The sequence below is a fragment of the Triticum urartu genome, chromosome 7A (genome assembly GCF_056163025.1).
Source record: "Triticum urartu cultivar PI428250 chromosome 7A, HENAU_Tu73, whole genome shotgun sequence".
Classification (NCBI taxonomy): Eukaryota; Viridiplantae; Streptophyta; class Magnoliopsida; order Poales; family Poaceae; genus Triticum; species Triticum urartu.
The window spans coordinates 704,296,066-704,310,902 of NC_141879.1; the positions used below are offsets into that span (position 1 = coordinate 704,296,066).

Genomic DNA, 14,837 nt, shown 5'->3' on the forward strand with positions numbered 1-14,837 from the left:
TCGGGGGTGCTATGGATCTGACATATTTGGTCCAGAATTTTGTTTAAGCTGGACAGTTCATCTCTGGCGCCTTTAGAGGGCGGCTTTTGCTGACCTGGCCGAGAGCTTCTGAATCCGGCGTTTACCGCCGTGCTCTTCGGGCTGTCTTCTTTATTCTGACGCTTATTATTTTTTCTGCGTCGTGATTTCCCGTTTCTGTTTCTAACTTCGGACGTACTTGGGTCGCTGGTGCTGCATCGGGCTAGCCAGCTGTCCTCACCCGCGCAAAAGCGGGTCATGAGGCTTGTTAATGCTGCCATTGTTCTCGGCTTTTCTTGGACGAGGTGTCTGGCAAGCCATTCGTCTCGGATGCTATGTTTAAAGGCTGCTAAGGCTTCAGCGCCTGGACAGTCAACTATTTGGTTCTTTTTAGTGAGGAACCTGTTCCAAAGCTTTCGGGCTGACTCACCGGGCTGTTGAGTTATATGACTTAAATCGTTTGCGTCCGGTGGTCGGACATATGTCCCTTGAAAATTTTCCCGAAAGGCGTCTTCGAGCTCTTCCCAGTTTCTAATGGAGCTTTCGGGGAGGCTTTTAAGCCAGTGCCGAGCTGGCCCTTTGAGCTTGAGGGGTAAGTACTTGATGGTGTTGAGATCATCTCCTCGAGCCATATGGATATGGAGGATATAGTCATCAATCCAGACCCCAGGGTCTGTTGTTTCGTCGTATGCCTCTATGTTTACGGGTTTGAATCCCTCTGGAAATTCATGGTCCAGCACCTCATCGGTGAAACATAGGGGGTGTGCGGCACCCCTGTATTTGGGTGTACCATGGTGTTCGGATGTTTGTTGTGTTGCATCGTATGCTGGAGCGCGCTTGCGTGCTCTATAAATGGATCTGGTTGCACCGTCCTTTTGATGCGATCCCTCGCGTGGGTCGCGTGTTGGCTTATGTGCGGCATTGCTTGCCGCTCTATGTTGGCCGTGAGGTCGTCTATCCGGCCAGATGGCTGTTTTAATTTTTGGTTGCGGGGGATCTAAGGCCTCCTCGTCGAATTCAAGTAGCAACTTCCGCTTTGGGTAGCTCTTGGTGTGGCGATTACCGCCGTACGTCGCTGCTGTGTTGTGTACTTCACTCCATTTGATTTTGAGTGTGTCTTGTGCAGCCTTGAGCCTTTGCTTCTATTTTTTCAGACTCCTCGCCGTGGTAACAAGCCTTTGGTGGGCATTACGTTGCTCCTGGCGCCTGTCCGGTGTGATGTCGTCTGTACTGTTATCTCCGACGGGGTTGGGTTGTTCGGCTTGATTTTCCGTGTTGCCGTGGTCGGGCAATGGTTCACCCTGCTCTAATGCTGGGTCTATGTGATCGTTATTTCTGCTGAGGCGGGATTTGGAGCGGCGTTTACGCCGCCGCTTTGAATGCTGCTCGAGGGAACCACCCTTCGCTGCGTCCTTTCGTTCCTCGTCGTTATTTTCTTTGGGTGTGTCCACCATGTATACGCCATGTGACGAAGTGGGCGTCCAGTGCCCTGTGGGCAGTGATTCCTTTTCGACTCCCGCATTGTCGTCCATACCATCGATGTCTTCGGAGTCGAAGTCGAGCATGTCGGTTAAGTCATCGATAGTGGCTACTAAGTCAGTGGTGGGTGGGTGGCGAAAATCTTCGTCATCTGTATCCCAATCCTTCCGGACGTAGTTCGTCCAGGATCCTTCTGACAAGGAGAGAGACCATAATGAGTTCATTACGTCGCCGAAGGGCGAGTGCCGAAAAATATCCGCGGAGGTAAACTCCATGATCGGCGCTCGATCGGATTCGATTGGAACGGGCGCAGGCGGTTCGGAGTCCGTGGCTGGAGAAGAATCCGGCAGTTTGGCAACACGGCTTTCATGAAGGGTAAGGTCGATATTTGGATCGATCGCCGCTGAGGGTACGGCCTCCATGAGGGGTTCCATCCACCCGTCCATGGATGGCGCAACTGGCTCTAAATTGAGGCTCGGAGCGGTTGCCGGTGCGATCTCCTGAGTACGGTCCGATGGTAGAGCTAAATCATACTCATCGTGACCGCGCGGCGCACAAGGTAGGGGCTCGAATCCGTCGAAGATCAAGTCTCCCCGGACATCGGCCGTGCAGTTTAAGCTTCCAAACCTGACCTTGTGGCCAGGGGCGTAACTTTCGATCTGCTCCAGATGGCCAACCGAGTTGGCCCGCAGCGCGAAGCCGCCGAACACAAAGATCTGTCCGGGGAGAAAAGTCTCACCCTGGACCACATCGCTACCGATGATCGTAGGAGCCATCAAGCCTAACGGCGACGACATAGAGGAACTCTCAATGAAAGCACCAATGTCGGTGTCAAAACCGGCGGATCTCGGGTAGGGGGTCCCAAACTGTGCGTCTAAGGCGGATGGTAACAGGAGGCAGGGGACACGATGTTTTACTCAGGTTCAGGCCCTCCTGATGGAGGTAAAACCCTACGTCTTGCTTGATTTATTCTTGATGATATAAGTGTTACAAGAGTTGATCTACCACGAGATCGGAGAGGCTAAACCCTAGAAGCTAGCCTATGGTATGATTGTCTGTTGTCCTACGGACTAAAACCCTCCGGTTTATATAGACACCGGAGGGGGCTAGGGTTACACAAGGTCGGTTACAAAGGAGGAGATATACATATCCGTATTGCCTAGCTTGCCTTCCACGCCAAGTAGAGTCCCATCCGGCCACGAGATGAAGTCTTCAATCTTGTATCTTCATAGTCCAACAGTGCGGCCAAAGGATATAGTCCGGCTGTCCGGAGACCCCCTAATCTAGGACTCCCACAGTTACCTTTTACCACCGTTACCACTACTATCATATTACTATGCTACTAAATACCTTGCTGCAGATATTAAGTTTCCAGGTGTGGTTGAATTGGCAACTTAGCTGCTAATACTTGAGAATATTCTTTGGCTCCCCTTGTGTCGAATCAATAAATTTGGATTGAATACTCTACCCTCAAAAACTGTTGCGATCCCCTATACTTGTGGGTTGTCAAGACTATTTTCTGGCACCGTTGCCGGGGGGCAAATTGTAGAAGAGAGTCTCCCACAAGCTTGGGGGAGGCTTCTCCAATTACTTAATACTTTTCCTGATCATCCTCTTAAGAAAAATGAAATACTTGATATCTTTTATAATGGACTAACCGATGCTTCCAGAGACCACCTGGATAGTTGTGCTGGTTGTGTTTTCAGGGAAAGAACACCAGATGAAGCTGAAATTCTATTAAATAATATGTTGACATATGAAAATAATTGGAACTTCCTGATCCAATTCCTGAACTGACTCCTAAGCCAACTCCGAAGAAAAGGGTATTCTATTTCTCAGTCCTGAAGATATGCAAAAGGCAAAGGAATCTATGAAATAAAAATGTATTAAAGCTGAAAATGTTAAGAATTTACCTCCTATTGAAGAAATACATGGTCTTAATCTACCGCCAGTTGAAGAAGTACATGGTCTTGATAACCCGACACAAGTAGTAAAGGTAAATTCTCTCTATAGATATGATAAAGCTGTAATCCCATTACTAAGTTTCCTAGCCCATGCTTGGATGAGTTTGATAGCTTTATGGTTGAACAAGAAAACTTCAATGCTTATTTTGGTAGAGAATTAAAACGCAATGCTGATATGCTTGAACACTTGGTTGATTATATGGCTAATGTTAAAGGTGAACTTAAACTTATTAGTAAACATGCTTCTATGGTTACCACTCAAGTAGAACAAGTACTTAAAGCTCAGAATGATTTGCTCAATGAATTGAATAGTAAGAAAAATTATAATGCTGATAGAGTTATGACTAGAGGTGGTAAAATGACTCAGGAACCCTTGTATCCTGAGGGCCATCCTAAGACAATTGAGCAAGATTCTCAGAGAACTAATATTGATGCACCTAGTCCTTCTAAGAGGAAGAAAAAGAAAAATGATAGGACTTTGCATGCTTCTAGTGAACCTGTCATAGACACACCTGAGAATCCCAATGATATTTCTATTTCTGATGCTGAAACCCAATCTGGTAATGAACATGAACCTAGTGATAGTGTTAATAATGATGTTCACGTTGATGCTCAACCTAGTAATGACAATGAAGTAGAGATTGAACCTGCTATTGATCTTGATAACCCACAATCAAAGAATCAACGTTATGGTAAGAGAGACTTTGTTCCTACGAAGCACGGTAAGGAAAGAGAACCATGGGTTCAAAAACCCATGCCTTTTCCTCCCGAAGCATCCAAGAAAAAGGATGATGAGGATTTTGAGCGCTTTGATGAAATGATTAGACCTATCTTTTTGCGTATGCGTTTGACTGATATGCTTAAAATGAATCCTTACACTAAGTACATGAAAGAAATCTTATATTTACTAATTAGAGGCACCATACGAGACACCACGTTAATCCTTGAAGTTAATAAATTTTGACCGTAGGATTAATATATAGTATATGATTAGCCATCGGATGAAGTACCATGCATTTTCCTGTCCTCTCAACCTTATTCCCCTAGGACTCTCCACTTTACTAGGAAAAAAAGGCACCACACATCCTACAAGTTAAGAAAGTGTCCCTCATATAGAGTCATCTCACGTTGTCCCACGTGCCAAATTAAAAAAAAACAGGCAACCTCTCCCACGATGAGGACCCTCATGGAGTCCTGGTATGTAGTCCCACGTATCAAATCTTAAAAAGGAGAAAAAAAACAATCCATCCAACCTCTCCACGATCCACTTCCTTCTAATATTAGCCCTCAACCAGGAAAAACAATCCAGCAAGCCCCTAGCCCGACCCTCTTCCTTCGGATCTCAGCCATAACCTACAGCAAATAATCCAGCCAATCTCTCCCCGATCCCCATCCTTCGAATCTCAGCGCTAATCAGGATGCATTGGACGCAATCGATCTTGGTTGATGGGGGTGAGTAGGAGATCTTTGCAATCTCTTCATCTTTCATGCCTTGACCAAACTGCAAACCACAATGGCCGATAATGGACGGTGGAGAAGGACGTTCAATAAAAGGTCAGGCAGCCACCAGTATTATTGAGGTTGTAGATTGAGTGGAGGAAGTACGGCAGCCTGCTGATGACGCCACAGTCGTCGAAAAATTGACGCCACGGTTCGTTGAACTCCTCCAACCATTCTCCTGACCTTCTCAAATTCGTGCAGAGAAACCACATGAATAGCGGCAGGGTCCACCCAGGAGAGCACACCTATTAAATCCATGTGAAGATTGTCTCCCACAGGAAGCTGAGTGTCTCTGCAATTTCATATGAATTTGTATTGCAGCAAGTGTGTCATCATGTCTAAGCTGCTGTCAAGCGTCACCTCACCTGTTGTTGAGTAGTAGTATTCAGCTTCGTATTCTGTAAATTTTCAGCATGTGTAATAGTTGTTCCTGTATTTATTTTTCATGTTCCTTCTGTTTAGATTTTACGATTTCTGTGAAGTACCAATGTGATGCATGATACATTCTGTTGTGGGATTAAATTTGCATACATGAAAAAAATACGGCCAGATAAAGTATTCCGTGTTTTTGAAGTTCTACTTATAATGAGTACATAAGTTCAGCTTTTCATTTATATGCTATGCACACATGCCGTTTCTTTGATCATGTATATCTTATATCTTATGTAAATCCTATAAAAAAATTAGATAATTGTTCGTGTGGATCGACTAATTATTTAACCATAACTATTAGATCAATACCCTGCAGCGTCCTAGCATCAATACCTATATTTCGCCAATACTACAGATAGGAACATCGTCGAGACAATTCCCTGCTGCTGCGTCCATGTTAGAAATAATCTAAATACAGTGTCGTCTATCCAGCCTCTCTGTCTCCCAGAGTGAGCATGTTCCTTCCCAAGCATGGAAATCCTGACTCGCATCAGCTTTCAAGTTCTTTTGATGTAGTAAGTGGTATCTATTTTTATTCCAGAAGATGAATCTATCCCATGATGGTTAATGCATCAGAGGCAAAGGTGTACGATGCAAAGGTGTACTATCACTGTTTGAAGTAGTTTAGACAGCCGTCCCTGGTGACGAGGTGCACCCTTTAGTGTATTATATGAACCTCTTTAGTTCAACTCAATTAACTAAATGCTTTCATATCACACCAATTCTTAAAATTTATTTCATTGGTTAAATAAGGATGGTCAGAGGATATCATGCGAGTCAGAAACGTGCATCCCTAAATATCAGAGAGGAGTTATCTTTCAAGAGAGTATGCGTGATTTATGTTTGCATATATGGTGTTTGAAAAATACTAGCCTGTGCAGGAGCACGGGTTGATGACTAGTTGTTACTAATAAAAGAAAGATACCAGAAGCTGAAATTTCCACCATGCTTGCTAATTGTACTTTTAAGGGTGGAATACCAAAGAAACTAGGAGATCCTGGAGTACCAACTATACCATGCTCCATTAAAAGAAACTATGTTAAAACTGCTTTATGTAATCTTGGAGCCGGTGTTAGTGTTATGCCTCTCTCTTTATATCATAGACTTGATTTGGATAAGTTGACACCTACTGAAATATCTTTGCAAATGGCTGATAAATCAACTGCTATACCTGTCGGTATTTCTAAGGATGTGCCTATTGTGGTTGCAAACGTTACTATTTTAACGAACTTTGTTATTCTTGATATTCCCGAGGACGATAGTATGTATATTATTCTTGCAAGACCCTTTTTGGATACTGCAGGGCTGTTATTGATTGCACCAAAGGCAATGCCACTTTTCATGTTAATGGTAATGAGCATACGGTACACTTTCCGAGGAAACAACCTCAAGTCTACAGTATCAATTCTATTGGAAAAATTTCAACAATTACTATTGGAGGTTTTGAATTTCCTCTTCCTACTCTCAAGAAGAAATATGATATTGTTATTGTTGGGGATGTGCATATCCCCGTTGAGGTAACCTAGTGTTATTCGAAAATTCTCCGGTTCCATGTTATTCGGAATGAGTTTGTTAACAAGACTAGATCAACCTTGTTACTGGATTCCTTTTGATGAGCATGTGATGGATGAATTTAGAAAACACAACTCTCTGTACCCTCTTTTTACTTTCTGTTATTTATATTAAATAAAGCAAAAATAGTAATTCCTGTCTGTTTTCTGAATTATCAATGCAATAAAAATACCCCAAAAATAAAAGTTCTCCAAATACCCTAAAATTTAAATATGATTTTTTATGGATTATTTGAGAATATCTGGCACTGAGAACACTGCAGGGGGAGCAAGCACCTGGCCACGAGGGTGGAGGGCGTGCCCTACCCCCCTGGGCGCGCCCCCTGCCTCGTGGGCCCACGGTGGCTCCCCTCCACTTATTCCAGCTACCACAGACTCCTTCCTCCCACAAACATCACTAACCAGCTCAAACCCGAGTCCAAGCTCATTTTGCTGCCATTTTCGATCTCCTTGCTCAAACCTCCATTCAAAAAACAGCTTTGGGGGATTGTTCCTTGGTATGTGACTCCTCCAATGGTCCAATTAGTTCTTGTTCTAGTGCTTTATACATTGCATATTTTTGCTGCTTAGGTGACCCTGTTCTTGAGCTTGCATGTCAAATTTATATGGTCAAAAATAGTTTTTATGCACGATATTGCCTCTAGGCACTTGTAGGAGTAGTTGCTATCAATTTTGTTGAGTTTGGTTCACTTTAATTTTGAAGTTACTAAAATTTCAGAATTTTTTCAGAGGAAGAAATATGTTTAGGAAAATGTACCAAGGTGGTCCTTCAAGGAAGCAGGGACCCAGACTCGTAATACGCGATGCAGATGATGAACCACCGAGGGAAGCTCAGGTGCGGGCTTGTGAATGGCCTTCAGAGGACTTTATGGATCGAGCAGGAATCAAGGAAGAATTTAACGCGTATGTGCGTAACGCCGATCTTGAGAGCTTCGAGGCAGATAAGTGCCGCCAGTGGCGGAGCCAGGATTGGCTGACACCCCAGGCGAGAAACTAAGGGCTAAAAGCTACCCAAAAAAACTCCAGTTTCAACGCATACGAAAGTCAATTTATGTTGCATAACTAATAATACACCAAACGTAATATTCCATGGCAGCATTTGTTCCATGATGGGTCAACTAATAAAGCAAGATAAATCAAAAGACAATATGTAGCATATATAGATGATCCAAAAGATTAATACCAAATCAAAGGATTGGTTGATCTGACCCTCCCATAACAACATCTTCAATAGTCGAAGAAGCTAAACCTTGAATGATAAATTTTGAAATGCAAATCTGTGCATAATAAAGGAAGCAAAAATAGTTCATAATAGATGCAAAATTTGAAAACTTACGTCCAGGACGAGGCAAAAGGCATTTGCGACTGCGATAACCTTGAAATCGCTCAATGATCTTTGATTCTTCAATACTCACAAATACATCCCGCTCAATGTAACATACCATTCTATGATTCATCCAATCATCACCCATTTTGTTCCTCATACCATTCTATGCTCATTGCTGAAAATGCCCTTTCCACTGTTGCGGTTGCAACAGGTAAAATCAATGCTAACTCAACAAGACGGTAAACCAAGGGAAAAGTTGTGTGCATATTACTTGTAACCATATTTATGGCAAGATGACCAAGGTCATTTCAATTCATCAAATGTGGATCAACTCTTGCTTCCCGAATGAATGAGTCTAGTTGGTTTCTAAGGACAAAAGTAACTTCATATGTAGAGAAGTCAGCAGCATACATATTAGCAAGGTCTACTAGCTTGTCTTCATTATAATTGGCAAATGAATTCTTGGGATCAAGACAAGCAATGCATCTCAACAATTGAGTAGACCTTTCAGCAAAGCGGTTGTTTAACTCCACAATAAGTTGATCATGCAACACATTGAATATTTCATTTCTGAAATGATGGTTGTAAGTTACCAACTGCCCACCCCAAGTCCTTGAACGCCCATTAGCAGTTCTAGTATCTTCCATATTTGGCACTACAATTTTGTACTTGACACAAAAGTCTGTTATCTCTTTAAAGAGCTCACCCCAACCATTCTGCCTTATATTTTGAATATCATCCAATGTGGTTTTAATCAATCCAACAGCACGTACAATATTCTGATTTTTCAGTTGCAAGCATTGTGACAGATTGTTAGTCTTGCCCAATAATGTAATCATAAGATGCAATATGAGAACAAATTCAAAGGACTCCATTTGCTTTATCAATCCTGCGGCTGTGGTTCTTTGTGCAACATTATCTGCATCATTGTGTAGATTTTCTAATACCTTTAGAACTGGTTTCCACATCTGAACAAGACGGCACAAGGTTTTATGATGTGATCCCCACCGTGTATCACCGGGTCTAGCAAGGTTAGTTAATTGGTTTTTTCCTTTTCCCACAAGAAGTTCCCCCTCCTCTATTTGACGCACTATTTCATCATGTTGCTCTTGGGCCAATTGATCATGTCTTTTACAAGAAGCATTAACAATGTTAACCACCATGCTTGTGTATTCAAAAAAATCCCTTACCGATGAACAACACTTGGCAATAGCAACAACCACTAATTGTAACTGATGGGCAAAACAATGTATATAATGAGCATAAGGATTTTCCTCCAAGATCAATCTTTGCAACCCACGGAATTCCCCTCTCATGTTTGAAGCCCCATCATAACCCTGTCCTCTCAAATTAGACATAGATAAGCCAAGAGTAGCAAACATACCATCGAAAGCTACCTTCAGTGAAGTTGATCTTGTGTCAGGAACATGCTCAACTGCCATGAATCTCTCAATCACCTCCCCTCGTTTGCCGAGATACCTACATAAGACAAAGGAGCATGATTAATATAAAACTTCAACAAAATCCACCTACAAGTCTACAACAACAAACACATACAATACGAGGAAAGGTACTAACCTCAAACACATAGCCATTTGCTCTTTCATAGATGCATGTCTGGACTCATCAACAAGTAAAGCAAATTTCCTATCTCCAATCTCCTCTATAATGACTTTGGTGGTCTCTTCTGCACAAGCCTTGCATAAATCCAATTGTATCTCATGTGAAGTCAGTAGATGGTTCCCTCCTGCATCACCAAACAATTTTTCCACCTTTGGGTCTTTCTTTATGAACAAGTCCAACAACTCTTTGAAGTTACCCTTATTCGTTGAGCTAGCAAACTCATCATGACCACGAAAAGCAAGAGCTTGTAGTGTCAAAAATTTGACAATACCCAATATAATGAAGAGACGAGCTTTGTATTCTTCTTCTCTCTTCTTAGAACCCCTATCAAACACATGTGGCAAATTTTGTCTTTGATTTTTGAAATCATCATAATGTTGTCTAGATTTATTATGAGCACTATCATGCTTGCCAACATGCTGATTAAAAACTTTAGGTCCATCCTTCCAAGATTTAAATCCATTTTTGTGAACGCCTCAACACCATAGTTTGCAGCTCTTGGTTGCTTAAATAGAAAACAATAAAAGCAAAAGGCTGCTTTTTTTCAATGCTATATTCCAACCAACCGCGATGATCATTATACCAGCAATCATGAAAGCTTCTACCATTTATCTGCTCATATGTATGATCAGTTGGTTGACATGGACCCATACTAATGTACTCCCTTCTAGCAAGATCTCTAATGTCTGCATCCAAATCCTCAATTGGTATTCTCTTACCAGGGTCTGATTCAATATCACCAGGTTTAAGTTGAGCCGTAACACTAGGGGCATTATCAGTTGTTCGAGTTGAAGGACCTGTTTCTGCAGTTTCCGTGGTTTGAACTTGAAAAAATGAATTCAATGTCTTGTTTCTTTTACTCATCTTGCCTTCCTGTAACATTTATAGAAACAAAATTACTATCTGTCTACATAGGTTTCCACATCTAACAAAAAGTGGCATCAAGCAAACAATGGTGGCATCTAGCAATTACAGAGTATAGGAACTCTACCTAGTGAATCCTAAGTGAGGGGGCCATGCTTACAAGATTAGAATAGAGCTCCACGCCTCCAACGAACAGAGCTCAACGCTGCACTGTCTCTGTCCTAAAAGCTATACATCAGAATTCAGAAGTTCAGAATAGAGCTCCACGCCTCCACCGAACAGAGCTGTACATCGAACTCGAAGAAAACTAGGAAGCAAGGAAGGGATACCTTTGCTCTTGGCCTCTTGCTCTGTTGTCTGCTATGTGCTGCGACTCGCCGGACGCCGGGTAGCCTGCCGCCTCGCCGAGGTCGCCGCCTCGTCGGACAGGGCAGCAGCCCGCAGCACCGCAGCGGCGCAACCTGATGCCGCAGAAGGGGGTCGAAGGGGACGGAGCTGGCCGGCAGGGTAGGCGGCGGGCGGCGCCTAGGGTTCGTCCAAGTCAGGGGAACGAGCTGCGGGTGGCTGGCTGGTTCGTGTTTGTCCAGACTCAAAGTAGACGCACAGGCAGGCCGCAGGCAGATGAGGCAGGCAACGAACGAGATGGGCCTCACGCCCCAGGCAACCTTCGTTATTCTACAGTATATTTGCTACAGTGTACGAGCGAGATGGGCCTCACGCCCCAGGCAGCCGCCTGGGCTGCCTGGGGCCTGTCTCCGCCCATGAGTGCCGCCAATACCACTATCTCACTGATTCCATTATGAGGAGGTTTGGATTTTCAACATCACGCAATTCTCAAACTGTCCTATTTGATCTTTATGAAAATTCTTATACTATGGACTTAGAGGATTTTAATACTGCTTGCAAACTTCCACAATGGGGCAGCACTAGTGAGCCTCGCAAATCCGAGTTTAGAGATTTTCTTGCTAGTATAACTGTGGGGGAATCTAGAGATATAACCAAGCTACCATAGGGAGCATTCATTTTCCTGCTATACATTATTTTGCTCTCTTCATAGGTAGATGCATTAATGGTAAAGATGAAGCATGTCACATGTGTGTGCCTGATCTTAGCGTTCTCAGAAGCGCTGTTTTAGGATATAAACAATAAACCTTGGGGGCTATCGTTGCACGTAGGTTGCATAATAATCGTACTCATGGAGATTTGTTTGGTGGAATTTATGCTACCCGTCTAGCTAATTTTCTTGATATACCCATACGTTGGTATGATATTGAGTTGCCTCCTGTTTATTTAGATTATGAGGCCATGGTTAGTCATCAGTTTGTTGAGAGGAACGATCACTTCCTCCATTACCGACTAATCTTTGACAGACGACGCACCTATCACGTCGCTCTCCCTGCTCCTGCTTTGTTTGACTCTCAGGCAAAAGGGAGATATATTATAACCAGGGAGGAGGCAGACAAGTATAAGAGGAGGATGGAGACAACCCGTCTCCAAGCGGCGGCTCACGAGGCAATAGCTGCTGCATCTCAGTACGACCCCAACTATTACTTTGGATATCCACTAGGCCAGCCATGGCCATAGACTAACATAGTCCAAAAGCCTAAGCTTGGAGGAGTACGTATTTCTCACCGACATTACATTCATGTTCACACACTCATTGCTAGTTGTCGGTGCTCATACTTTTTCATTGTATCATCCATGCTAGTTTATTTTCCTTTTTATGCTTTCTTCTTGTGTGTTTAATAAACCTTAAGAAAAACAAAAAAAATTGTTGTAGCTTTAAATTAGTTTACTCTCCATGCTTGTAGTAGTAATTAAAAAGAAAACCAAAAAATATTTGTCATTCTTCTTTTTCTTATTGGGAGCTTTCCCGTGTAAATAGTTTTATTTCTTTTCTTGTTCTTTGGGGGTCGAGAGGAGAAGACCATAATTAAAATGTTAAAGTGGCTCTCATATGCATTATTGTTGATCTAACAAAGAGCCTATATTACCTTGTCTTCTCTCTTGAATTGAATGCTTGCAGATTCCAGCTTAGTCCAATGCACGTGCACTATCATTATTATCCACACTATTCGGTCGTGCAAGTGAAAGGCAATAATGATGATTATATGATGAACTTATTAAGATGAGAAAAGCTGGTATGAACTCGACCTCTCTTGTTTTTGTAAATATGATTAGTTCATTGTTCCTGATTCAGCCTATTATGAATAAACATGTTTGCAACGGCAATTAGAGATTGTAGTTTCTTATGCCACACTTAATTAGCTAGGAGCTTATAATGGTTTACCTTGCGTGCCAACATGCTATTAAAATGGTTGTGATGTCGTATGATAGGGTGGTATCCTCTTTTGAACGATTCAAGTGGCTTGACTTGGCACATGTTCACGCATGTAGTTGAAACAAAATCAACATAGCCTCTATGATATTTATGTTCATGGTGCATTATATCCTACTCATGCTTGCATTCGGTGTTGATTAATTTTAATGCATGTTCATGACTATTGTCGCTCTCTAGCTGGTCGCTTCCTAGTCTTTTGCTAGCCTTCACTTGTACTAAGCGGGAATACTACTTGTGCATCCAATTCCATACACCCCAAAGTTGTTTCATATGAGCCCACCATACCTACCTATATACGGTATCTACTTGCCGTTCCAAGTAAATTTGTATGTGTCAAACTCTAAACCTTCAAATAATCATTCTGTTTTGTATGCTCGAATAGCTCATGTATCAACTAGGGCTGTCCATATCTTCCATGTTAGGTGGGTTATTCTCAGGAGGAGTGGACTCTGCTCGTCACTCACGAGAAAGTGACCAGTCACCGGGATGCCCAGTCCCATGCTTTATGCAAATCAAATCAAAATAACTGCAAAGAAAACTCCCCCGGGACTCTTGTTAGTTCGAGGCACTCGTTGTTTCGAGCAAGCCATGGATTGATGGTTGCTGGTGGAGGGGGAGTGAGGGAGTCCTGGATTAGGGGGTGTCCGGATGGCCGGACTATACCTTCAGCCAGACTCCTGGACTATGAAGATACAATATTGAAGACTTCGTCCCGTGTCCGGAAGGGACTTTCCTTGGCGTGGAAGGCAAGCTTGGTGATACGGATATGTAGATCTCCTACCATTGTAACCGACTTTGTAACCCTAACCCTCTCCGGTGTCTATATTAACCGGAGGGTTTTAGTCCGTAGGACAACATACAGAACAACAATCATACCATAGGCTAGCTTCTAGGGTTTATACTCTCAGATCTCGTGGTAGATCTACTCTTGTACTACCCATATCATCAATATTAATCAAGAAGGACGTAGGGTTTTACCTCCATCAAGAGGGCCCGAACCTGGGTAAAACTTCGTGTCCCTTGCCTCCTGTTACCATCCGGCCTAGACGCACAGTTCGGGACCCCCTACCCGAGATCCGCCGGTTTTGACACCGACATTGGTGCTTTCATTGAGAGTTCCTCTGTGTCGTCGCCGTTAGGCTTGATGGCTCCTACGATCATCAATAGTGATGTAGTCCAGGGAGATACCTTCCTCCCCGGATAGATCTTCGTCTTTGGCGGCTTCACACTGTGGGCCAATTCACTTGGCCATCTGGAGCAGATCGAAAGCTATGCCCCTGGCCGTCAGGTCAGATTTGGAAGTTTAAACTACACGGCTGACATCCGCGGGGACTTGATCTTCGACGGATTCGAGCCACTTCCGAGCGCGCCGCACTATCACGACGAGCATGATCTAGCTCTGCCGCCGAACAGTGCCCTGGAGGCCGCACCCGCATCGGCTTCGACCCTTAATTCGGAGCCAACTGCGCCGATCGAGGATGGGTGGTTGGACGCCGCCTCGGGGGCTGCGATCCCAACGGCGATCAAGCCGAATACCAGCCCCGCACTCCGCGAGACTGGTGACTCCAAGGAGCCGGACTCCTCTCCGGACTCCGAACCCTCCGCGTCCCTGCAGATCAAATCCGATTGGGCGCCGATCATGGAGTTTACTGCCGCGGACATCTTTCAGCACTCGCCTTTCGGCGATATTCTGAAGACACTAAAGTCTCTCTCTTTAT

General features: G+C 43.6%; 1 pseudogene; it reads right to left on the reverse strand.

The window, feature by feature from the left end:
• Positions 1–6,045: 6,045 nt before the first annotated feature.
• On the reverse strand, positions 6,046–14,280 carry LOC147961828 (uncharacterized; annotated as a pseudogene).
• Between the last annotated feature and the right edge of the window lie 557 nt (positions 14,281–14,837).